Here is a 24,017-nt window from a genome sequence, read left to right as displayed (position 1 = left end):
GCACCTCTAATGGTTCACAAACGCCACTAGAAAAAGGATGAGAGGAGAGAGGAGGAATGCACTAATAATTTCGGCTAGGGTTCTCTGGATGCAAGCATTGGCTGAAATCCCTGAGTAATGGGTTCTTTATATAGCTGTGGGCTACTAGGGTTTGCTAGAGGAAACCCTAATTTCCTGCTTAAGGCTTAAGCAACCCATGGATCCTTATTAGGGAGCCTTGGACGAAATCTATAGGGCCTCCCTATAGATTTTCGTCCACTACATCTTAAGGAGTCCAGTAGCCCAGTTTCACAACTATCAATGATTTGCAAAACAGCCCTTGTTCCTTTAATCAGTTCCTTTAATCCCAAAATTAATTCCAAATTAATTTTTGATTAAATAATAATTAAATAACATGATTTCTAATTAATATATTATTTCCATAATACATTAATAAATCATTTTATTATTCCAAATAATAAATTCAACCTCTCTCTCCAAAAGTCATCATGTCAAGTTGCTAGGGTGAAGGAAACCCAAAAGGACCATGCTACTATCAAATCAAGTACATACCAATTATAGTTATGTGTTTCGACACCTAATCCAACAGTCTCCCACTTGGATAAGTCTAATAACTATAATTGCAAGTATGACTTCAAATTTTGACCAGAAATCGTAGCTTTCAAAAGCCGCTGTCGAAATCTGACCTAGTCAGTTGTGTCTCCTTAAGATAATGGATCATATAATCCTCTGTTCTGCAAGATATCATGTGGACAAAGACATGGAATAGAATCATTCTCATTGTCCAATGGTTTGTTTCCCGATTTCTGATTTGTATGACAAAGAACTTAATTGAACACATCAACTCAGTCCTGACCGGGCCCGGATCACAAGTCAACACAAAATCATCGAGGGGCCCAAGATATCATTTAAAAACTGGAGTACCTGAAACAAAAATGAAAACCGTAAGCACAAAGCTTAGTGAGTTCCCCAAAACATACCACACATGAAACCACAAAAGTCCACATAAATCATGCATACAAATATATAAGGATGCCATGGAAACCCTCCACGGTCTTATTCTGGTGCCATGGGAACACCTACATGGTCGTAATGAACTGCCATGGGAACCCCAACATGGTCTTAGCCTGGAATGCCATGGGCTCCCCCCATAGTCTAATATCTAACTGACTCGGGCACCCCGGGGGTCTTCCATACAAGTATCACAAAGACAACTAGCATACCACATATCACAAAGACAACTAGCATACCACATAACACATAATGGGCCGGTATTGGTGCCTTCGACCCATGGATATGGTGAGGAGACTCACCTCAAATGCTGAAGCTCACTGCAAGAACCCTAGCTGCTGTCTTGATGACATATCAAGCTAGCAATACAAAAACAACATCCACTAAGCAATTGAATTCCAACCCATGATCAATAATCCAAAATTAGGGTAAAGTCACCATTTTACCCCTGGCCCAACAAAACTCATAACCAAGGCCCAAGCCCAAAACCAACAAGGCCCAAAACTATAAGATCCATACAATCTCATTAATGGCCCAATTTTCCAAATTAGGCCCAACCCCATATGGGCTTTACCCAATAGACCAACAATTCCTGGTCCAATAATAATTCTCTGTTGGCCCAAAGGTCCAAACCCATTAGGCCCGCTAAAGCCCAAAACCATTGGTCCCACTGAGGCCCAAAAGCATTGGGCCAACAAAGGCCTGATACCAAACCTAGGCCCAGCTAGCCATGACCAAACAAGAGTCCAAGACTCGAATATTTCCCTGGTCAAAAAGCCCAACACACAAAACTCAAACCCAAGCCCGAGGCCCAAACATGAAACAAGTCCATAGGCCCACTGATGCGCGTATGCGGGGCGTGCCCCCTTAGGTACGCTTGGCGTACTCGACGTTAAAGATCAGGGGCTTCAGGTCAGTATGCGGGGCGTACCCGTAGTTTCTCAAAAATCCATTTGTGACTTAACCAATTAAGCACTTTGCATCCAAACTTCAGGAAACCTCAAAATAAAGCACCTAATGCATAAAGTTGGCACCTTTATACATTTGCATGACTCAAAGGGACCCATGGCCAACTTAACCCAATAATACCTATCTTAATCCATCTAGCACATGCATGGACCATATCTAAGCATCAAGCAAGCATTTTTATAAACTTATAACCTCAAATCTGCTAAGAGTGGCAACTCAAAGCTCCTGGAGTGGTGTCTAACCACTAGATCTCACCTATGAGGTCAAAATGGGACCAAAACCCCATATAATCATAAATCTAAACTTATAATGATCAAGCTAAGAACTTTTTACCTTCAATGAGCTGAAAATGTTGCAAAGAGTCCATATCCACAAGCCTTTCCTTGAACCACCACCTTGCACTAAGCTACCACTTCTTGAAATACACTAGAATCCACAAAAAATGCACATACAAGGATCATGTCACTCTTGGATGAAGCTACAACTCGAAATTAGGGTTTAAGGTGATGGAGGATGAAATGGAGGCTCACACCTGGAGCTTAAGGTGCTTAAATAGTGAGGCAACCCAAAAAATTAGGGTTTTAGAACTCAGCACACTACGCTGGGCATACATCTTGATCATTCGCGTCCATCTTCTACATGTATGATGGGCGTACCCAGCCAAACATGTGTATGTATCCCTTGCATGCATGGGACTGATCTACCAATTATTTCCATTAGGGACCAAAATTGCCAATATCTTCAAAATACCATAACTCCCTCATTCTAGGTTCGTTTCCAACGAACCCTATATCCACGAAAAGGTGGCGAGAAACCCTATGCTCCTAATAACACACCCAAGCCTTAAAACCTCCCGAACAAAACCCAAAATCTATAAAAGACCTAGGTATATAATTACAATTATACCCTTGGCTTCCGAAGACGCAATCGAATACTGGGATCACTCATACCATGCCACCCATATCCGAAATGGGCCAAATACTTCCTTTCCTAAAGCTATAAGTCTCATCACAACTGATGATTGGGCCGCACCCCAAGCAACAAAGCAAATCCGAAACCAAGTGTTACACCTTTTGGGCTCACCAATGCTCCAGCCGCATTCATGGATCTCATGAATCGCATGTGTAGACCGATGCTGGATAGGTCTGTGATCATATTTATTGATGATATTTTGGTTTATTCCAAGATGTAGGAGCAACATGAGGAGCACTTGAGGCAAGTGCTGGAGACTTTACGGATGGAGAGACTTTTCGAAAAGTTCTCCAAGTGTGAGTTCTGGTTGCACGAGGTGTAGTTTCTGGGGCACCTTGTCAACCAGAAGGGTATTCTGGTCCATCCGGCCAAGGTCGAGGCCGTGATGTAGTGGGAGGTTCCAAAGTATCCATATGAGATTTGGCGTTTCCTGGGTTTGGCTGGTTATTATCTGAGATTCATCTAGGGTTTCTCCAAGATCGTCGTTCCTTTGATCCGACTGACCAAGAAGTCGGTGACATTTCACTGGGGGCCTGAGCAGCAGGCAACTTTTGAGAATCTTAGATAGTGGTTGTGTGAGGCACCAATTTTGACCCTTCCTGAGGGTGTTGATGATTTTGTAGTTTACTGCGATGCTTTGATTTTTGTCCTGGGGGCAGTACTGATGCAGCGGGGTCACGTGATCGCTTACACTTCGAGGTAGCTGGAGCCTCATGAGGCGAATTATCCGATGCACGATTTGGAGCTGGGGGCTGTTGTTTTCTCCTTCAATATTTTGCTGCATTACCTCTCTCGGGTTCATTGTACTATTTACACGGACCACAAGAGTCTAAGGTACTTGATGGATCAGCCAAATATGAATATGAGGCAGCGTCGATGGTTGGATGTGGTGAAGGATTATGATTGTGAGATTGTTTATCTCCCTGGGAAGGCCAATGTGGTGGCTGATGCTCTCAGCCGAAAGGCGGTCGTGGATCCGATTAGAGACATATGTTTAAGGATGACCGTGATTACTCCATTGTTAGAGCGAATTCGTGAGGCTCAGGCAGAGGCCATGAAGGAAGAGCGCCTAAAGAGCGAGCGTATTGTGGATCGGGTGGTTTCCTTCGATTATGATAGCTACAGATTGTTGACTCTGCATCGGAAGGTTTAGGTTCCTTATTGGGGCGATGTACGCCGGACTTTGATGGAGGAGGCTCACAATTCATGGTTCTCCATTCATCCTGGGGGCGACAAAGATGTATAGGGATCTTCGTCTTGATTATTGGTAGCCCTGCATGAAGCGGGTTGTGGCTTGGTATGTGGAGCGGTGCTTGACTTGTAGGAAATTCAAGGCCGAGCATCAACGAACTCATGGCAAGATGCAGCCGTTGGAGATTCCCGTATGGAAATGGGAGGACATCGCTATGGATTTTATCATGAAGCTTCCCAGGAATACGCGCGTAGTGGAATCTATTTGGGTCATCGTGGATTGTTTGACCAAGAGTGCGTATTTCATTCCGATCCAGGAGAGTATTTCTGCAGAGAAGTTGGCCGAGATTATATCAGGAGGTGGTAGCACGTCATGGGGTGTCGGTATCAGTGGTTTCGGACAGGGATGTTCTCTTTACTTCTAGATTTTGGAAGCGTTTCATGACGAGTTGGGCACTCGTCTCAATTTCAGTACATCATTTCATCCGCACACCGATGGTCAAATTGAGCGGACTATTTAGACTCTTGAGGATATGCTGCATGCGTGCGTGTTGGATTTCGGTGGGAGTTGGGATACGTATCTTCCGTTAGCGGAATTTTCGTATAACAACAATTGTCACCCCAACTTTAATCAGACTCCTTTTGAGATGCTCTACGGGAGGGGATGCAGGACCCCGATTTGTTGGGGCGAGGTCAGTCAGTGAGTCATGGGGAGTACTGAGGTAGTAATCAAGACCACTAAAGGTGACACCTTTAGGAGAACCATATCTCCCACCTTCAGGACATCACTATGCTGGGAAGCTTGAAAAGGTATCACCAACAGGCGCCAGTCAGATTTGGAATTTCAGGTGGGAGATATGGTTCTCCTGAAGGTGTCACCTTGAAAAGGTGTCACCTTGAAAAGGTGTCATCCGATTCAGGAAGCGGGGAAAAGATGGGCCCCATGTATATTGGTCCCTTCAGGGTTTTGGCTCGGGTGGGTCGGGTTACGTATCATCTAGATCTTCCAGTGGAGATCAGTTAGATTAATAGCACGTTTCATGTATCTCAACTACGAAAATGTTTAGTGGATGATTCCGCGGTTATACCATTGGATGGTATTCAGGTGAATGACCGCCTGAATCATATTGAGAGACTGGTGGCAGTGTTAGATCGGAAGACGAAAACCTTGAGGAATAAGGTTGTAGAGCTGGTGAAGGTGCAGTAGCTGCACCGCAAGGGGTCAGAGTGGACATGTGTAACATTACGTTTGAAATTAAGTAATTAAATAATAAACGCTAAACCCTAAGATGTAAATTTATATTTTATATTATTTTATTGTAGCCCTAAAATTCGTAATAATTTAGCAGGGTGTTGGTTTCGGGGAGTTAAATGATATAATTTGGACTTTTGGGGGTTAAAATTGTAATTCCAGGATTTATTTTGTAAAGAATTCTGATGGCTGAGGATTGTTTTGTAATTATTGTATTTAAATTGAATAGATTTTTGGAAGCAGGAGCTAAAGAGTAAAATATGGACTTAAATTGAAAAGAATTGAGGGGGGAGGGGCCGAAAGTTTCAAAACGATAAGAAGTTCAATTGAGACAGGTTAAAACCCGTCACCCTACTCATCCATGTTAGCCCTAACCCTAGTCACACTTCTTTAGCCGCCACCACCTTCGGATCCTTCTGAGCTGCCGCTACCACGTCGAGTCCGACTTCCGCCCTACCCTCTGCTACCTTGTCGTCGAACGCCACCGTCACATCCCCTGCTGCCGCCAGTGACATCGTCAACGGCTGTAACAACGTAAATTTTCAAACAAATTTTTCATTTTTATAACACATAAAATTCTCATTTCACAATCTCAAAAACACAAGTATCCAAAATGTCAATCATTTCACAATGTAATTCATAGAAACATCTCCCGCCAGTGTGTACAATCATGCCGGTGCCTTGCCGCGATCCTCGGAACTACCTGAAACACATAACACATAACACGGTAAGCATGAAGCTTAGTGAGTTCCCCAAAATACCACACACAGCACATCAGCCAGTCGAGGCTATAACTCAATAAGACCCTCCGGTCAATGTGTCTCAGTGGGACCCTCCGGTCCCATAACTCAGATGGACCCTCTGGTCCCTCAACTCAGCAGCTCAATATAATACACAGTAAGCATATCACAAAACAAATAGTAGGATATCTCTAAACATAGCACATATACATAAGACCCTCTGGTCACACATAAGTTACCAATCAAGGTAAGTATAGTGAGAAGAATCACCTCGTAAGCTACCAAATGAAAACCTCGAACTCGGAATCTCGAACTCTACCAACCGGTCTAGCCTCCGCCCAACACATAATAACTATCCCTAATTAATATTGGCTCTCAAGAAACTAGACTAACCCTTCTATACTCACAGAAGGGTGAAAAGACCATTTTACCCCTCCATAGGCTTAGTAGTCCACAATTTGACCAAACCCTAAAAGTCAACAAAAGTCAACGACAGGGAGTACGCTGCTCGTATTCGATCTCTACGCTGCGCATACTCGGCTGCCATGCAGGCATCAGGGATGCTCGACCCCTATGCCGCGCGTACTGGGATTACACCCCACGTACGCCCTAGTTTCACTCTCCTCACATTTTTGGTCATAACCAGTTAAGACATAGGCTCATATCTCAGATCTGGACTCTCTAATGTCTCTTAATCCATAAAGTCAGTGACTTTAAGCCTTTGCATGGCTGATTAGGTCACAAACACTCAAAACACCCATCCCCTTTGCTTATGAAGCTCATAAGTCATGCATGGCTCACTCCTAACATCCAAGATTGGATTTTTATGACTCTACTTCACACAATATACTGAAAAGGGGTAGATCAAGGTCTCTGGAGTTCATTATCTCATAAAGTCTCCATCTTTTGGGAAAAAACCCTAAAATACTCAAATAACATGCTCATGACAAAGGAAAGGCAAAGTTTGAAGCTTTATACCTTAATAAGAAGCTTCCCACTCAGATTTGCTCGGATCTAGAAGCTTGGACTCCAACTCCTTCTTCTTGAAGACCTTCTATTCTCTTCAAAACCACACAAACACTCTCAAGGCTCAAACACACACATACACACAAGCTCTAGAACATAGGTTAGGGAACTCTTAGGTTTTTCTCTCTGGGAATGGTGGCCAGAAATGAGGCCATCATATCCCTTATATAGGGGACTCACCCCAAATTAGGGTTTGCACTCTTGGCCTAGTACGCCCAGCGTACTCACGGGTATGCCAAGCGTACTAGGTGGTCTCCGCGTCACATGCACTCTGACGAGTACGCTAAACGTACACCTCAGGTACGCCCCGCGTACTCGTTTTTCACTCTTTTTTATAATAAGGGCTAAAATAGACAATAGCTCAATAGATCAAGGTTCTCGAAGTATACCTGGACTCGGGATGTTACAATTCTCCCCCAATAGAATCAGACTTCGCCCTCGAAGTCATGTTCCTCAAATAGCTCCGGATGCTGCTCCCGCATCTCGGACTCCGGCTCCCAAGTCATCTCGGACCCTTTCCGATGTTGACACTGAACCTGAACCAGGGGCACCTCTTTGTTCCTCAAAACCTTCACCTTTCGATCCATAATCGCGATCGGTCTCTCGATATAATTCAGGCTCGCATCCACCTGAATGTCCTCTAGTGGTACCACTGCTGTCTCATCGGCCACACACTTCCTCAACTGGGACACGTGGAAGGTATTATGGATCTGGCTCAACTCCGCAGGTAGCTCCAAGCGGTACGCTAACTTACCCACTCTAGCGGTCACCCTGAAAGGACCGATGTATCGGGGCCCCATCTTGCCCCTCTTCCTGAACCGTATTACCCCTTTCCACGGGGATACCCTCAGGAGAACGAAATCTCCAACCTGAAACTCAAGTTCGGATCGTCGCCTGTCCGCATAACTCTTCTGGCGACTTTAAGCCGTCAGTAATCTCTGTCTAACCTGCTGAATCTTCTCAGTCGTCTTGAGCACTATCTCAGTGCCACCCATCACTCACTGCCCTACCTCTCCCCAACAGATGGGGGTCCGACACCTCCTCCCATAAAGAAGCTCAAAAGGAGGCATGCCGATACTGGAATGGTTGCTGTTGTTGTAAGACAACTCAGCCAAGGGTAGGTATGTGTCCCAACTTCCACCGAAGTCCATAACACATGCTCGAAGCATGTCCTCGAGCGTCTGAATCGTTTGCTCACTCTGTCCGTCTGTCTGTGGGTGGTAGGTTGTGCTAAAATGCAATCGCGTTCCTAATTCCTCGTGGAACTTCTTCCAGAACCTGGAAGTAAAACACACATCGCGATTGGACACTATAGATGTCGGCACCCCATGCCGAGCTACCACCTCTCTCATATATATCTCTACTAGCCTCTCAGCAGAAGAGCTCTCACTGATAGCAAGAAAGTGAGCGCTCTTCGTCAACCGGTCCACAATCACCCATATTGCGTCGACACCCCACGTGGTCCTCGGCAACTTGGTGATAAAATCCATAGAAATTTGTTCCCACTTCCACTTGGGAACCTCCAGTGGTTGCAACTTGCCATGAGGATGCTGGTGCTCGGCCTTAACCCGACGACAGGTCAAGCACCTCTCGACTACCCACACAACGTCTCTCTTCATACAGGGCCACCAATAATCTCTCTTCAGGTCCAAATACATCTTAGTGGCCCCGGGGTGGATCGAGAATCTCGATCTATGCGCCTCCTCCATCAGTGTACGTCGAGCTCTGCCCGTATAGGGCACCCAAATCCTTCCTCGGAAGGTCATAAGTCCCCTGTTGTCTGTCACAAACTCGGACACCTGCCCAATCACCCGCTCCCTCTTGCGGTTCTCCGGTCTCACGGCCTCCACCTGGGCCTCTCGAATGATATCTAAGACTGGAGTCATCACTGTCATCCTCATACACACGTCTCGGATCGGGGTACTCTCTGCTCTATGGCTCAGGGCGTCGGCTACCACATTAGCCTTTCCCGGATGATACATGATCTCGCAATCCGAATCTTTCACCACATCCAACCATCTCCTCTGTCTCATGTTAAGGTTGGGCTGATCCATAAGATACTTCAAACTCTTGTGGTATGTGTATATGGTACACCGAACCCCGTACAAATAGTGACGCCAGATCTTGAGGGAAAACACCACTGTCCCCAGCTCCAGATCGTGGGTGGGATATCTCGTCTCATGAGGCTTCAACTGCCTCGATGCGTACGCTATCACGTGCCCTCTCTGCATCAGTACCGCACCTATGCCCGTAATAGATGCATCACAATAAACCACAAAATCCTCCATTCCCTCCAAAAGGGCCAACACGGGAGCCTCGCAAAATCTCTGGAGAAGGGTCTCAAATGAGGTCTGTTGCTCGGGACCCCAAGTAAACGCAATGCCCTTCTAGGTCAAACTGGTGAGAGGGACGACAATCTTGGAGAAATCTCTGATAAATCTCTGATAGTATCTGGCCAGTCCCAGAAAACTCCTAATCTCGGTGGGGGATCTCGGCACCTCCCATCTCATAACTGCCTCAATCTTGGCCGGATCGACCAAAATACCATTATGGTTAACGAGGTGTCCCAGGAACTGGACCTCTCGTAACCAGAAATCACACTTGGAGAACTTCGCATAGAGCCTCTCCGATCTCAGTACACCCAGAATCTCTCTCAGGTGCTCCTCATGTTGCTCTCTGGACCTCGAATACACCAAAATATTGTCGATGAACACAATCACCGAACGATCCAACATGGGCCTACACACTCGGTTCATGAGGTCCATGAACGCTGCCGGTGTGTTGGTGAGCCCGAAACGCATCACCACGAACTCATAGTTCCTATAACGTGTCTTGAAGGTCATCTTCTGTACATCCTCCTAGCGGACTCTCATCTGATGATACCCAGACCTCAGATCGATCTTGGAAAACCAAGACGCCCCCTACAACTGATTGAACAAATTGTCGATCCTCGGAAGTGGGTAACGGTTCTTGACCGTCAACTTGTTCAACTCCCGGTAATCAATGCACATCCGGTGTGAACCATCCTTTTTCTTGACAAAAAGGATCGGGGCTCCCCACGGCGAGCTACTCGGCCTGATAAACCCCTTCCCCAACAGCTCCTGCAGCTGTGAGGACAACTCCTGCATCTCAGGAGGCGCAAGGTGATAAGGTGCCTTGGCAATAGGCGCCGCTCCCGGCACCAAATCGATTCGAAACTCTACTTGCCTCTCGGGAGGCACTCCCGACAACTCCTCGGGAAAAACATCTGGAAACTCGTGCACTATCGGAACCGCGGAGATAGAACTCAATCTCTCTACAGTAGCCCGCGTATCCATCACATACACCAAAAATCCCATACAACCCTGCTGTAGACTCTGTCTCGCTCTGGCGGCCGAACAAAATGCCGACCCGGATCGGGTACCCTCGCCATATACTGTAAGCAGTCCCCCACTAGGGTCTCGTATGGTCTCTTGCTGACGCTCACAGTCGATCATAACTCCAAATTGACTTAACAAGTCCATGCCCACGATGAAACAGACGTCCCTCATCGCGATCGGTACCAGATCTATCAGAAACTCAACTCCGAAAATCTCAAGCACACATCCACGAATCACATCAGTCGCAAATACCGCATGCTCATCGGCTATGGATACTTTCAGAGGTCGAGTCAACACCTCTCGTCGGATACTGATATGACGACTAAATGCTAATGATACAAAGGATCGACTCGCACCCGAGTCAAATAACACCAAGGCAGGCACAGAACTCACAAGAAAAGTACCTATACACAATCACAATATAAGCACAAAATATCTCAAAAGAATATAATAAGAAAATGTACCAGCCACAACATTAGGTGCTGCGTGGACCTCCTCTGCTCTCAGCTGAAAGGCTCTCCTACGAACCCTCAGTGTCTCGGCCTTCGCTGGCCGAATCTCAGCAGCACGCATAAAAGTAGGTGCAGATCCCTGGGCTGATCCCTGCACGAGCTGAGGGCACTCGACCTTCCGGTGGCCGTTCTGGTTGCAATGAAAGCAAACCGAGAATCCCTTGGGGCAATCCTTCTCCATTTGCCCCTCCTTGCCGCATTTGTAGAAAATCCCCGAACGGCAAGAACCCTCGTGACTCTTGCCGCACTTGCCACAAGTGCGGCCCTTCTGGCCCCCAACTCTGGAATCAGCGGGCTTGGCCCGCTTCGTCGCCGGCTACGACTGTACTGGTTTTCGGTCCCTCCCCCGGGACTCCTCCTCCTCCTCCTTGGTCTGCAACTCAAGCTTAATCTCCCTCCTCCTGCCATTGTCCTAAAGCTCGGCCAATGTCTTATACGACGAGTTCGCCACAAACTCTCGTATGTCCCTCTTCAGTATGCTCAGATATCGGCTCACACGTGCCTGCTCAGTGGACACGTGTTTAGGGAAAAACATCCCCTCTCATGGAACATCCTCGTAATCTCAGTCATTGATTCTGTCTTCTGCTTGAGAGACAGAAACTCCTGTGCCAAACGTTCCCTCTCCACCGGGGGGACATACATGTCTCGGAACATCTGAGCAAACCTCTCCCATGATACTGCAACATGATCTGTAGGGGTAAAACCAGCTGTCACAAACTTCCACCAGTCCTTCACTCCCAAGCGCTGGTTCGGTGCAAACCGAACTCTCAAGTGGTCGGGGCATGAACACGTGTAAAAACACCCCTCGATATCAGAGATCTACCTCATCACAAAAATCGGATCCTGCGTCCCATCAAACTCTGGTGGCTTCATGTTGCTGAACTCTCGGAACAGCAACGAGTCACCTCCCTGAGGCCTAGCAGCGGCAACGGCTACAGTGGCCGCAACAGCAACAGCCTTAGTGATAGCAGCATATCGCTCATCGAACGTCTGTATCAAGGTGGTCTTGATAGACCCAAACATCTTTGGAATTTCTGCTCGGATAGCTGTAGCCACCTCCTCGTGGATCATCCTCCGTATCTCCTCATCACCACTCCCACTGCTACCAGAGTTGTGGCGTGTACCCACCATGATGTCTCTGAAACACAACACAAAATCATCAGAGACTCGCTCGAGCATACTCACACTCGATCACCCGCCCCTACTTTTTCCTTAGCATCCTAAGGATTCTTACTTGGACCGCTCACTGATCCGGTGCTTCCAGTAGTACGGACCCAATACTACCTTCCACACCGCATTAGTGTTCACCCCAAGTCCTCATCCTCGGATCCCAATAACAAGTAATCTATGCCTCACAAGCTACTCTCCCAGTAGTCCTCTCATTGGCTCGCTCCTGCTAGATACTCATACTCAAAGCAAATCACTGATAGCAGAAATCCCTAAGCTAAGGCATCACAAATCAGGCCACCCTAGTCCTAACATATGAATTACATAGCCTATTCTCTAGCATGCATTATATCTCATAAAATATCTAGTAACACAAAATGAGGGTATTTTGGGAAATCACCGCTCGGGCTCTGGCTGATTGTACACACTGCTCCGACTCGTTTTCTCTTAAACTCTTTCTCATTTTTAGAAAAATTTATCTCCTTTGAAAACCTTTCTCGAATCCTCAGTTTAAGTCCAAACACACCCGAGGGTGCATCCGAATCCCTCAAACAAAGGCTCTGATACCAACTTGTAACAACGTAAATTTTCAAACAAAATTTTCATTTTTAAAACACATTAAATTCTCATTCCACAATCTCAAAAACACAAGTATCCAAAATGTCAATCATTTCACAATGTAATTCACAATCCCAGAATCATAGAAACATCTCCCGCCAATGTGTACAATCATGCTGGTGCCTTGCCGCGATCCTTGGAACTACCTAAAACACATAACACATAACATGGTAAGCATGAAGCTTAGTGTGTTCCCCAAAATACCACACACAACACATCAGCCACTCGAGGCTATAACTCAATAAGACCCTCCGGTCAATGTGTCTCAATGGGACCCTCCGGTCCCACAACTCAGATGGACGCTATAGTCCCTCAATTCAGCAGCTCAATATAATACACAGTAAGCATATCACAAAACAAATAGAAGGATATCTCTAAACACAGCACATACACATAAGACCCTCTAGTCACACATAAGTTACCACTCAAGGTATGTATAGTAAGAAGACTCACCTCGTAAGCTAGCAAATGAAAACCTCGAACTCGGAATCTCGAACTCTACCCACCGATCTAGCCTCCGCCTAGCACATAATAATTATCCCTAATTAATATTGGCTCTCAAGAGACTAGACTAGCCCTTCTATACTCACAGAAGGGTGAAAAGACCATTTTACCCCTCCATAGGCTTAGTAGTCCACAATTTGACCAAACCCTAAAAGTTAACAAAAGTCAACGGTAGGGAGTACGCTGCGCGTACTCGATATCTACACTGCGCGTACTCGGTTGCCATGTAGGCATCGGGGATGCTCGACCCCTACGCCACGCGTACTGGGATTACGCCCCATGTACGCCCCAGTTTCACTCTCCTTGCATTTTTGGTCTTAACGAGTTAAGACATAGGCTCATATCTCAGATCTGGACTCTCTAATGTCTCTTAATCAATAAAGTCAGTGACTTTATGCCTTTGCATGGCTGATTAGGTCACAAACACTCAAAACACCCATCCCCTTTCCTTATGAAGCTCATAACTCATGCATGGCTCACTCCTAACGCCCAAGATTGGATTTTTATGACTCTACTTCACACAATACACTGAAAAGGGGTAGATCAAGGTCTCTGGAGTTCATTATCTCATAAAGTCTCCATCTTTTGGGACAAAACCCTAAAATACTCAAATAACATGCTCATTACAAAGGAAAGGCAAAGTCTGAAGCTTTATACCTCAATAAGAAGCTTCCCACTCAGATTTGCTCGGATCTAGAAGCTTGGACTCCAACTCCTTCTTCTTCAAGACCTCCACTTCTCTTCAAAACCACACAAACACTCTCAAGGCTCAAACACACACACACAAGCTCTAGAACAGAGGTTAGGGCACTCTTAGGGTTTTCTCTCTGGGAATGGTGGCCAGAAATAAGGCCATCATATCCCTTATATAGGGGACTGACCCCAAATTAGGGTTTGCACTATGGGCCTAGTACGCCCAACGTACTCACGGGTACGCCCAGAGTACTAGGTGGTCTCCGCGTCACATGCACGTTGACGAGTACGCTAAGCGTATACCTCAGGTACGCCCCGCGTACTCGTTTTTCACTCTTTTTATAATAAGGGCTAAAATAGACAATAACTCAATAGATCAAGGTTCTCGAAGTATACCTGGACTCGGGATGTGACAACGGCCGGAGAAACCCCACCAAGAACGAAGATGAAGCTGTGACTGGTGAAACACGGGTCATGTGCGATCGGAAGGTCTCGGTAAGGCTAACTGCATCTATTCTGTCATCTCTTTCTTTCCTTTTTGGTTGTATGGGGTCGTAATCGCTGTTTTGGCCACCACCGCCCGTTGGTCTCCATTTCTGTTGCATTCTGGAGACGTTCTGCCGCCTTGTAGGTGGTTGAGTGCGTATGTGTTCGCATGTAAGGGCTGCTCTCAGAATTAATGGTGTAGTATGTGCATTATTTGGCAGGGAATCAAGAAAACCCATAACCACCACCGTGAGGTGGTGGCTGTCATCTCCAACCACCGTCTGCTGCCACAAGGTTGTTGATTGGGTGCGTATTCCAGTGGTGCTGTGTTTCAGGCGTGTGTGTGTGTGTGTCGTTGTTGGTCGGAAAACCGAGGAAACCCGCTACCACCACCTCATGCCGCCATTCTGCCGCCACTAGCCGCCACCTTGGGTGGCTGTGTACTCTTACATGTGATTGGACTGTTATTTGGGATGCTTTTGATGTATTTTGGTCTAGAATCATAACCACCACCACCGTGACGTGGTGGCTGCCGCCGCGAACCGCCATTGACCACCATCACCCGAGGTGTTAGTGGGCAGTGCCCGACTTATTAGACTCTAATCGATGTAAAAACTTAGCCATAATAGAAATTGGCTTGTATTTGAGTTGGAAACCCTAATTAGGGTTTAGAAAACCCTAATCTTGGAGATTTTAGTTTGGACTTGCCAGGACCCGCGTTTTGGATCATTGGATTAATGTTATGACTTTTGCCCGATTACATTGTATGTTTGGCCTAGTGGGGTGATGGACTTAATGGATTAAGTCCTTAATGGGTTAAGTAAGAACACTTAACCCTAATCATCATTTTATGTGAAAAACCCTAATTATGTTTGGGCTTCAAGTTGGGCCTTCTTTTGGTCTTAGGTGTTTGGGTTCTTGTAGGGCCATCTGAGAACAAGTATATGGACTAGGATATTCGAATGGGCTTTAGGGAAAGGCTCATGTGAGGGGTTTGGGCCCAATTTGGAAAACTGGGCCACAGTTGGGCCTGGGTTGATTATTTGGCTTTTGTACCTTTAGAGAGTGAGTTTGGGCGTTGGGCTTTGACCAAGCTAGGTTAGGGGTAAAATGGTCCTTTTACCGCAAGTGTGGATTTATGGTTATGCATTAAAACCCAAATGTTTAATTGGGTGTTGTTTTGATATGGACAGTTCGAGAGTCTATCATCCAGTAGCTAGAGTTTTATCTGCGGGATTTCGACAGTGTGAGGTGAGTCTCCTCACCATACCAATGGTTCGAAGGCACCAAGGCTGGCTCATTATGTGTTATATGGTATGCTAGTTGATTATGTGGTACATGATACACTAGTTGTCTTTGTGATACTTGCATGGAAGACTTGTAACACCCCGATTCTCAGGTATTGATTTTGTTATAAGATTTCCTTGACTTCAAGGTCTACTCGACGAGTTGGTTGCCCTGACCCGTCGAGTAACAGTGGATTGGTCCATGTGTTTAAGTGACCTACTCACCGAGTCCAATAAGGGACTCGACGAGTAGGAGCTGGAGGATGAAACCCTAATTTCCGGGTTTTTTTACGCTATTTAAAGGATCATTGGCCTCCTCAGCCTCCCCTTACAGCCTCTTGACATTCAAAAACCCTAACTCATGTGTGTGTATGCCTCTTTGGTGTGTTTAAGCTTTGAAGAAGGATTTTGCTGAGAAAAGCTTGGGGAACAAGTGATTAGAAGCAAGGAACTCGTGGGAATCAAATCTACTTCAGTGGGCATCCTTTTGAAGGTATTAAGCTGTTACCTTGGCTCATTTCTTCCTAGAGCTCTTTTGGGTGGGTTTTTAGGAAGCCTTTCTTGTGTTTAAGCTAAGATTTAAAGTTGCAACTTCAGATCTGAGCTCTCTTTGGCCTCTAAGTCCATAAAGTTGTTAGCTTTGGGAAGTATGAACCTCCCTTCAAGTGTAAGACTTCTTTGCAAGCTTAGTTTTGTCATTTTAAGGCATTAGAGCTTTGCATGCACGTAAAGTTTGCAACTTTACGTGATACGCATGCCTTGGGAAGTTGGATCTACAATATCGAGCCTTTGCATGCCTTAAAAATCATCTGTATGGATGAAGGACTGAAGGGACTCGGCGAGTGGCATGGTCGACTCGGCGAGTCCGATGAAGATGGTCATGGGCTCGGCGAGTCGGATGAGTGACTCGGCGAGTCGGCTGGGGTTTTCCCAACCTTTGGACATGTATGAACTTGTCAAGTTACAAGGAAACTCAACGAGTCAGCCAAGGAGTTTACAGCCGCAAACCTTAGGAACTCGACGAGTCACTCTAGTGACTCGCCGAGTTGGCAAGTTATGCAAGGAACTCAGCGAGTAGCTGAGGGTACTCGACGAGTTGAGGTTAACATGGACTGTTGACCTTGACCGTTGACTTTGAATTTGACCAAGGGTTGACTAGTTGACTTCTGGGGACGTATTGGGAGGTTGGAAATTTACAAGTATGGTTTTGCAATGAATATAGGTGGTGCTGTTTGTGACGGTGATCCGAGAGTTTGAGCTTATCTTACGAGACGATAATTCTGAGGTGAGTTATCCTCACTATATCAGTAGGGTCTAAGGCACCAAGGCCGACCCTTTATGATTGTATCCAGATGATGGCATGACATGTATATTGGTTTACATCCTGGTAATTAGGATGGTGATATGCTATGCTTAGTGACCTAGTTAGGTCAGCGTCCTGGTTATAGGATGATGCTATGTTAGTGACCGGTTAGGTCTGTATCCCGGTTTTTGGGAAGTTGCTATGATTAGTGATCTGTTAGATCGTTTTGACTGTTATATGATATGAGCTAGCGTATGATATTTATGTGCACATGTTTGTTGATTGGGGGTTGGGTTGTGGCGGTCCTGCTTTGTGCGGTAGGCCAACATACCCGGCGAGCGGTCCGGATAGGCTGTAGGCCCTGCGAGGCGGTCCAGTCATGCTGAAGGCTGGTGAGCGGTCCAGATAGGCTGTTGGCCCTGCGAGGCGGTCCAGTCAGGCTGAAGGCTCACTATGCATGTTGTTGATATGATATGATTATTATTATATGAGGATGATATTTTGGGGGTAGCTTATTAAGCTTCGGGCTTACAGTTTCAGTTTGATGTTTCAGGTACTTCTTGTGATCGTGGCTAGGCGAAGGCATGATCGTACCACGCCTCCTGCTATTATGATTTTTATGAATTGATACTGGGATACTCTGATATTTATTATTTAGAAAACAAACTATGTAATGTAAAATCGTTTTAAGTGTTTTCAAAAAGTTTAAATTTGGCATGATTTTTATGGGTGTTACAAGTTGGTTACAGAGCCTTGGGTTGAGTAAATTGGAGGAACATTAGTGGGAATCCAGTCTCAAACCAAGGAAGGGTTTTCAAAATCAATTTTAAAATGGTTTTCAAAATAAGAAAAGGATGATGCAGGGAGTGCGATCAGCCGGAGCCAGTAAGTAAACCCCAAAATACCATACGTTTATTTGATATTGTGATATGTTAGAACAACATGCTAGTACAAGGCTAGGGATCTTCAGGAATTGCATGATAGAATTGCATGATTACATGATACCTACTAGCCTAGGTTTTTCCTTATATGAGATTGACATCATTACTGTAGTTACATATGTACGTATCACGGCTGTACATAATTAAGATCTTATAGCCCGAGAATGTTTGATTTGGCCTTATGTTCTGTTCTTATGGATTAGGGATTAGGGTAGGATCAGATATTCGAAAGTCTATAGGGTCCAGCGTTATGTATAGTTAGCATACACTACTGCTGCAGGGTTGGTGGAAGTTTCATGGATGGGTGAGTTGTGCGAGGCCGGTAGGTCAATGTGAGACGGTTAGCCTTCACTTAGGAGTGAGGTTGAGCGACCACCATATGCGTGTACATTGTTAGGATGTTGTGATGATACTTTAGACAAATATAGGTAGGTGTGGAAGGTAGTATGGGCCCGTACTACTGAAAGCATAGGACCCATACGCGTAGCAAGGAAGTCACGAGCCCTAGGGCTTAGTTAGGAGTTGGTTCTTAGTTATTTATGTGGATTGTCTGATATCTTTCTGTTATATTTTTAGTATGGTGGTTACGAGGCATTTTGTGACTGGATCCAGATCGGGATCAGGACAGGGCGATCAGGAGGCCCCAGTAGCGCCTGAGGTTATCGGCCAGGAGGGGTCAGTGTTGACAGAGGATCGAGTCAGGGAGATCATCCTCGAGGAGGTGGTCGAGGTTGTCCGGGGTCAGATTCTGGAGTTGTTTGGGTCTATCAAGACCGCCATGATGGAGTACTTCGATGAGAGATACGCAGCCCTTGCGGAGACGGATGCCCCTGCAACTGCATCGGCTATATCAGCGGCAGGGGGAGGAGTAGGAGCCACTCAGGGCTTCCAGTACAGGGACTTCGATAACACGAAGCCCCTTACTTTTGATGGGACTCAGGACCCCATCAAGGCTACGAGGTGGGTTTCTGATGTGGAGGGGTGTTTCTTTATTTTCTCATGTCCTAATGACCAGAAGGTCAGGTGTACTCTGAACCTGCTAAGGTCCGGGGCCAAGGACTGGTGGAGATTGATGACAGGGTCATACACCAATGATTAGATGGCTACTGTTACGTGGGAGCAGTTCAGGGATATGTTCCGCGCCCGATACATTCCACGGGTTGAGCAGGAATGATTGGCACATAAGTTTTTGAGTTTGAGGCAGGATGGGGAGTTGGTGACGAAAATCACCCGTATGTTCACAGAGAGGGCAATGTTCTGCCTAGAGTTTGCTTCCGAGCAGGCTCAGATGAATCGTTATCTGAGCATGCTTAAGACTGACATCAGACAGTTTGTGTCTACCCAGCGATGTGATACCCTACTGGATCTATAGGAGGCACTAGGCGGCGTGAGTTGGAGATTGAGCTGCAGTTGAGGGAGCAGCGTCAGGCCCCGGCACAGTCTCAACCGGTGCCGAAACGATCTAAGACCGCTGATTCTAGGACCGGGGGTCAGCAGAGTCACACATGCGGAAAGTGCGGAAAGGGTCATTCTGGAGTTTATCGAGCGGGTAGTGGGTGCCACAAGTGTGGCAAGGAGGAGCACTATGCTTGGGACTGTCGCCAGTCCGCCCCTGCATCGGATGTGAGGATATGCTATCACTGTCATCAGGTTGGTCATGTGAAGACCAACTGTCCACAACTCGTAGCCAGGACGGCGCAAGTTCCAGTTCCGGCTACATCAAGGATTGGGGACGGGAGGCCAGTTAAGGCAGAACCTCCGAAGGCTTAGGGACGTGCCTTCCAGCTTACGGCCGAGCAGGCTAGGGCAGCACCGGATGTGGTTGTTGATATGTTTCTATCCTTTATCTCATTTATTAAATCTGTGTTATGCTTATATGTTGTACCTGTGTTTAGGTACGTTTTTAGTGAACTCCTTGCCTGCATTGGTTTTATTTGACTCAGGGGCGAGTCGGTCTTTCGTATCTCAGACTTTTAGTAGGGAGTTCAGTGTGCCAGTAGGCGAGCTAGAGTGTCCGTTGCGAGTCTCTGTCGCCAACGAACACGAGGTTTCTGCTTCTTCGGTCTACCGAGGATGTGAGTTGGAGATCTTCGGAGTGTCCTTTATGATATATTTGATTCCGATTCCCATGGGGGAAGTGTGCGTGATTGTGGGAATGGATTGTCTTAGTCGATTTGGTGCCATGATAGATTGCGAGGGCCAGCGGGTGGTAGTTCGAACCCCAAGTGGGGGAGAACTGATTGTATATGGCCGAGGGCACCAGAGTGGGATCAGGTTTTTGTTCAGACGCTCGGGCTCGACAGTATATTTATCACGGGTGTGCGGGTTATCTAGCGTATGTGGTGGATATGCGGGTTAGAGGTCAGACTGCAGTCTTAGAGGTTCCAGTGGTTAGAGAATTTGTTGACGTGTTCCCGGAAGAGTTACTAGGGATACCTCCGGAGAGGCAGGTCGAGTTCCGGATCGACCTGGTGTCGGGTGCAGCTCCTATCGCCAAGGCGCCGTACTGGTTGGCGCCACCCGAGATGCAGGAGCTGTCTTCACAGCTGCAGGAACTGCTAGGCAAGCAGTTCATTCGACCTAGCAGTTCTCCATGGGGAGCACCGATCCTCTTCGTCAGGAAGAAGGACGGTTTGCACCGGATGTGCATTGATTATAGGGAGTTGAACAACTTAATGGCGAAGAACCATTATCCACTCCCGAGGATAGATGATCTCTTTGATCAATTACAAGGTGCATCTTGGTTCTCCAAGATTTACTTGAGGTCGGGGTACCATCAGGTCTAGGTCAGAGAGGAGGATGTGGAGAAGACCGCGTTTCAGACTCGTTATGGTCATTACGAGTTTATGGTGATGCCGTTTGGGCTCACCAACACGCCAGCAGTGTTCATGGACCTGATGAATCGGGTCTTCAGACCGATGCTTGATCGCTCGATCATCGTGTTCATAGATGATATCTTTGTGTATTCCAAGACCCGAGAGCAGCACGAGGAGCACCTCAGGGAGTTGTTAGGAGTTCTGAGACGAGAATGGCTGTATGTCAAGTTCTCGAAGTGTGAGTATTGGTTACGAGAGGTCCAGTTTCTCGGACATCTGATTAACCAGGAGGGGATTTTGGTCGACCCGGCCAAAATCGAGCAGTCATGCAGTGGGAGGTGCCGAGGTGTCCTTCGGACATTCGGAGTTTTCTGGGATTAGCAGGGTACTACTGGAGATTCATTCGGGATTTCTATAAGATTGCAGTACCCCTCACCCGTCTGACGAGGAAGGGGGTGGATTTCCGGTGGGGCCTTGAGCAGCAGAGAGCGTTTGACTTCCTCCGTCAGCGGTTATGCGAGGCTCCAGTTTTGACACTCCCGGATGGAGTTGAGAATTTTGTGGTGTTCTGTGATGTATCCATCACAGGTTTGGGGGTGGTCCCCATGCATAGAGGATGAGTGATAGCCTATGCATCACGGCAGCTGAATCCGCATGAGATGAGATACACTACGCATGATCTGGAGTTGGGAGCGGTGGTATTCGCTCTCAAGATCTGGAGGCATTACCTATATGGGGTCTGTTGTACCATATACACGGATCACAAGAGTTTGATACATATCATGGATCAGCCGAACCTGAACATTAGGCAGCGCAGGTGGCTGGATGTAGTCAAGGACTACGATTGCGAGATCCTTTACCACCACGGTAAAGCGAACGTAATGGCGGACGCCTTAAGCCGCAAGTTAGTTGGGTATTACTCCCCATCGATATGTATGAGGATAGTGGTGGATTCTCCGGTTGTGAGTTTGATCAGAGATGCTTAGGTCGAGGGCATGCGACCAGAGAACTGGAAGTTGGAGAGGATCAGGAGTGAGAACACCCGGTTTGTGCAGGATAGCCGGGGATTATTGACCCGATGCGGTCGAGTATGGGTTCCGATGTCTGGTGGGGTTAGACAGACAGTCATGGAGGAGGCTCATAAGTCTCACTTCTCTATTCACCCGGGGGCCACCAAGATGTATAGAGACCTGAGTTTGAGTTACTGGTGGCCATGTATGAAGCGAGAAATCGCTTGGTATGTCGAGAAGGGCTTGACCTGTAGGATGGTCAAGGCCGAGCATCAGAGGCCGCATGGTATGCTGCAGCCTCTAGAGATTCCCATGTGGAAATGGGAACAGATCGCGATGGACGTCATTACCAAGTTGTCGAGGACGGCGAAGGGATTTGATGCTATATGGGTCATCGTGGATTGATTGACCAAGAGTGCCCATTTCTTGGCAATACGGGAGAGTTCGTCGGCCGAGAAGTTGGCCGACATGTATGTCTACGAGATCGTCGCTCGCCATGGAGTTCCAGTCTCCATTGTCTCCGATCGGGATGCCAGATTTACCTCCCATTTCTGGCAGAAGTTCCACGAGGAACTGGGAACGCGGTTGCACTTTAGCATAACATTTCATCCGCAGACCGACGGTCAGAGTGAGCGGACCATTCAGACCCTCGAGGATATGTTGAGGGCGTGTGTTATTGATTTCGGTGGGAACTGGGATTCCCACCTACCCCTTGCGGAGTTTGCCTACAACAATAGCTATCATTCCTGCATTGGCGCCCCGCCTTTTGAGCTGTTGTATAGGTGGAGATGTCGCACCCCGGTTTGTTGGGGTGAGGTCGGACACAGGGTGATGGGTCGGACGGAGGTAGTTTTGCAAACTACATAAAAGATTCAGCAGATTAGGCAACGATTACAGACCGCTCAGAGTCGGCAGAAGAGTTACGCCGACAGACGCCGATCTGTGTTAAAGTTCCAGGTGGGTGATATGGTACTCCTGAAGGTCTCACCCTGGAAGGGTGTGATTTGCTTCAGGAAGAAGGGGAAATTGGGTCCCCGTTACATTAGGCCGTTCAGGATCATTGCCAGGGTTGGCAAGGTGGCATACAGACTAGAGCTACCGGAGGAGCTTAGTCAGATCCATAACACTTTCCACGTTTCATAGTTGCGAAAGTGCATTATGGATCAGGGGGCAGTGGTGTTGTTGGATGATATTCAGGTCGATGAGCGCCTGAATTACGTGGAGAGGCTTGTGGCCATACTGGAGAGGAAGATGAAAGTTCTGCGGAACAAGAAGATACCTTTTGTAAAGGTATAGTGGGAGCATGGAAGAGGGTCCGAGTGGACGTGGGAGCCGGAGGCAAAGATGCGGGAGCACTATCCGGAGTTGTTCACCGCGGCAGACTTCGAGGGCGAAGTCTAGTTCAAGTGGGCGAGAATTGTAATGCCCCGATCTCAGGTATTGATTTTTTTATAAGATTTCCTTGATTTCAAGGTCTACTCGACGAGTTGGTTGCCCTGACTCGTCGAGTAGCAGCAGGTTGGTCCACGTGTTTAAGTGACCTACTCGCTGAGTCCAAGAAGGGACTCGATGAGTAGGAGCTGGAGGATGAAATCCTAATTTTCGGGGTTTTTCACCCTCTTTAAAGGATCATTGGCCTCCTCAGCCTCCCCTTACAGCCTCTTGACATTCCAAAACCCTGAATCGTGTGTGTATGCTTCTTTGGTGTGTTTAAGATTTGAAGAAGGATTTTGGTGAGAAAAGCTTGGGGAACAAGTGCTTAGAAGCAAGGAACTCGTGGGAATCAGAGATCTACTTCAGTAGGCACCCTTTTGAAGGTATTAAGCTGTTACCTTGGCTCATTTCTTCCTACATCTCGTTTGGGTGGGTTTTTAGGAAGCCTTTCTTGTGTTCGAGCTAAGATCTGAAGTTGCAACTTCAGATCTGAGCTCTCTTTGGCCTCTAAGTCCATAAAGTTGTTAGCTTTGGTAAGTATGAACCTCCCTTCAAGTGTAAGACTTCTTTGCAAGCTTAGTTTTGTCATTTTAAGGCTTTAGAGCTTTGCATGCACGTAAAGTTTGCAAATTTACATGATAAGCATGCCTTGGGAAGTTGGATCTACAATATGGAACCTTTGCATGGCTTAAAAGCATCTGTATGGATGAAGGACTGAAGGAACTCG

Source organism: Lactuca virosa, chromosome 9, assembly GCF_052849685.1.
Source record: "Lactuca virosa cultivar CGN04683 chromosome 9, Lactuca_virosa_CGN04683_v6, whole genome shotgun sequence".
Lineage (NCBI taxonomy): Eukaryota > Viridiplantae > Streptophyta > Magnoliopsida > Asterales > Asteraceae > Lactuca > Lactuca virosa.
The sequence above is the reverse complement of the archived record's forward strand: the minus strand, read 5'-3'. Positions refer to the sequence as shown.